Consider the following 3,645-nt stretch of genomic DNA (forward strand, 5'->3'; position numbering starts at 1 on the left):
GGAGGTTGGGGTTGGGGGTAGTGTCGTCTCCTTATGTCGCCCAGGCTGGTCTCAAACTCCCGGACTCAAGTGATTCTCTCGCCTTGGCCTCCTAAAAAGCTGGAATTACAGGCGTGAGCCACCCCACCCCGAATAACAAGTGATATTGCGTTACATTCGTATAATGTGTAATGATCAAATCAGGGTAACTGGGATAGCTGTCACCTCAAACACTGATCATTTCTTTGTGTTAGGAGCATTCAAGTATTTTCTTCTAGCTACTTTGAAATATACAGTAAATTACCGTTAGCTATAATTACCCTACTGTGCTTCCGAACACTAGGTCTGATCGTATTTTAGTACCCATTCGCTGACAGTGTTTTTAAAACTCTCAAAAGCACCTCTTCATTTGTGATGACGATAGCTGCCAAGAACCGAAAGAACCATCTCTTAATCTACTGTGCAATGATCGCCCTCTCTTCCACCAAAACTAATCTTCCGCGACCCAGATGGGACTCGAACCCACAATCCCCAGCTCCGGAGGCTGATGCCTTATCCATTAGGCCACTGGGTCACCACAGGATCCGGCTTCTCACACCCTCTCCTTACGCGATGCCATCATCACGCTCCCGCCCCCGCGCATCGCGGTCTCGCGCCGAGCCGCAAATGATTTGGCCGCCGCCCCCAGCGGTGGCGGCACGCGCCTGCGCTTTTCTGCGTCGCGGTGCCTGTCGGCCGCCTGGACTTCCCGCGCGCCTGCGCCGTGGGCCCGGAGCGGCCGCAAGGGCCCCGGAGCGCCTGCGCGTGACCCTCCGAGCCCTCCTGCCTGGTAACTGCATGGCATCCGCCCCGCCGGGTTTGGGTGCTATCCTTCTTGTCGGGTTCTTCAAGCGTTCTTAACTCCAGTTGTCCATTGGTCTCACCTGGGGAACTTTAAACAAGATTCCAGTGCCTGCCCCATCCCATTCTAGTTCAGTTGACTTGAGCGGACCTGGGCGCTTTCATTTTACAAAGTTCCCCGGGACCCTCTGCAGGGCAGGCGGCGTTGGGAGCCACTGCAGATCTTGAAATCCTCCCGCAGCCTCCCTCTCCCGCCAACCTTTTTGTCCCTGTCTTCTCTTTCTTTCCCGCGTTTATTCAGCAGAGATTAATGTGATAACCTGTTATGTGCTGGGAACTGTTGGGCTCCTGGGTGAACAGGCTTTTCCACCCCACGAGAACTTCAAATCTAACCTCTGTCCCTACGGCCATTCACCTTCAGCCGTTTTCCTCCCCCTGACTCTTCTTTCCCTCTGGAGTAAAGGGAAAATGAACATAACAAAGTCCCTAAGTGCAAAATAGTACGGGTTTGGCTCCCCCGCCTCCCCCAACCAACATCCTGAAGTTAAGTTTTGAGTAAAGATTTGGAGACTTTCTGGTGCCATGCACACTATCTGTATGCTTGTTGCATGTAAAGATGCTGCATTTGTGACTTTTACAAATACACAATTTCGTTTTCTTCTTAGACACGTAACACTTGTTCTTCACAAGTTTGTATAAAATATGGCTAAGCCGGCCGGGCGTGGTGGCTCATGCCTGTAATCCCAGCAGTTTGGGAGGCTGAGGCTGGCGGATCACTTGAGGTCAGGAGTTGGAGACAAGCCTGGCCAACGTGGTGAAATCCCGTCTCTACTAAAAATAAAAAAAAATTAGCCGGGCGTTTTGTGGCGTGCGCCTGTAATTCCAGCTACCAGGGAAGCTGAGGCAGGAGAATCGCTTGAACCTGGGAGGCGGAGGTTGCTGTAAACCGAGATTGTGCCACTGCACTCCAGCCTGGGCGACAGAGCAAGATGGTCTCACAAAAAAAAAAAAAAAAAAAAAAAAAAAGGGTAAGCCGAGTAAAGAGAATGGAAATTGGGCCGGGCTGGGTGGCTCGCGCCTGTAATCCCAGCATTTTGGGATGCCGAAACGGGCGGTTCACTTTAGGTCAGAAGTTCGAGAGCAGCCTGGCCAACAAGGTGAAACCTAATCTCTACTAAAAATGCAAAAATTACCGGGGCGTGGTGGCGAGCGCCTGTAGTCCCAGCTGCTTCGGAGGGTGAGGCAGGAGAATCGCTTGAACCGGGGAGGCGGAGGCTGCAGTGAACCGAGATCCCGCCACTGCACTGCAGCCTGGGTGATACAGCAAGACTCTGTTTCAAAAAAAAAAAAAAAAAAGGGCCGTGCGCGGTAACTCACGCCTGTAATCCCAGCACTTTTGGGAAGCCGAGGCTGGCGGATTACGAGGTCAAGAGTTCGAGACCAGCCCGGCCAACATGGTGAAACCCCGTCTCTACCAAGAATACAAAAATTAGCCGGCTGTGGTGGCGCGTGCCTGTAATCCCAGGTACTGGGGAGGCTGAGGCAGGAGAATCGCTTGAACCTGGGAGGCAGAGGTTGCAGCGAGGCGAGATTGCACCACTGCACTCCAACCTGGGCGATAGAGCAAGACTCTGTCTAGGGGAAAAAAAAAGAAAATCGAAATTCTGTAAGTCGGAGTTAACCACTCCTACAAAATGTATTAACATTTTGGTGCACATCTTTCTAATTTAGTCTGTGTGTGATGTGTCACTTAACTCTTTTGTTACCCTTGGCCTGTGAACTCTGAGGCATTCAGGAAATGCTTTTCATGAAAACAGGTTATTTATTGCGTTGACATTTGCACCGATGGTGCAGAGGCAATAGCGGGTGAAATAGCAAATTTAAGGCATTTGAACTAAACTAATAAGAGTCATATTCTTTACCTTCGTGCACTGGCAGAGGGAAAAAGCCAGGTTTACTGTAGCATATCCTTGGTGATGCTGTAAGAATAATTAAGTGTATTAAGTTTCAACGCTTGAGTGCACAGCTTTTTAATATTTTCTTTGACAATGGGAAGTATGAATAAATCACCTCTATGCATACCAAAATACAATGGTTTTTGCTTGAGTAAAGCACTTGTGGGATATTGGAGTTGCACTCCGAACTAGCTGCTTTTCAGTCGTACCGCATTTTCATTGAAGGAACAACTGACCGACAAACTAGATTATTCAGAGTTGGGCATTTTGCAGATATTTTTTAGAAAATGAACAAAGTGAGCATGTCGCTTCGAGGAAAACAATTTACACTGTTTGTGGCTAATGAAATAACTTACCTTTTCAAGGGAAGGCCGGGCGCGGTGGCTCAGGCCTGTAATCCCAGCACTTTGGGAGGCCTAGGAGGGCGGATCATGAGGTCAAGAAATCAAGACCATCCTGGCCAACATGGTGAAACCCCATCTCTACTAAAAACACAAAAATTAGCTGGGCGTGGTGGCACGCGCCTGTAGTCCCAGCTATTCAGGAGGCTGAGTTAGGAGAACCTCTTGAACCTGGGAGGCGGGGGGTTGCCGTGAGCCTAGATGGCGCCAGTGCACTCCAGCCTGGCAACAGAGTGAGACTCCGAGTCAAAAAAAAAAAAAACTGTCAAGGGAACATTTAAAAGCTTGAAACCTTGTATCCACCACTGTAAGCTTCATAGCTTTCAAATACTTAAAGACATTTCTGTTTAATGAGTGCAGTGTTTTGATGTTATACAATTCAATGTGTCAACACTTGGAAGATCTGCATACCTCTTAGTGTAATGTGTTTCAAATGACCAGTGCATAATGTTGGATATTCCTGCATGGGT

The 3,645-nt window shown here is 49.0% G+C and overlaps 1 non-coding gene across 1 annotated transcript; it reads right to left on the reverse strand.

The window, feature by feature from the left end:
• Positions 1-480: 480 nt before the first annotated feature.
• Positions 481-553, reverse strand: TRNAR-CCG (transfer RNA arginine (anticodon CCG)). The gene has a single exon. It is a non-coding gene; the product is annotated as a tRNA-Arg (tRNA).
• Between the last annotated feature and the right edge of the window lie 3,092 nt (positions 554-3,645).

Source organism: Pongo pygmaeus, chromosome 19 (assembly GCF_028885625.2).
Source record: "Pongo pygmaeus isolate AG05252 chromosome 19, NHGRI_mPonPyg2-v2.0_pri, whole genome shotgun sequence".
NCBI lineage: Eukaryota > Metazoa > Chordata > Mammalia > Primates > Hominidae > Pongo > Pongo pygmaeus.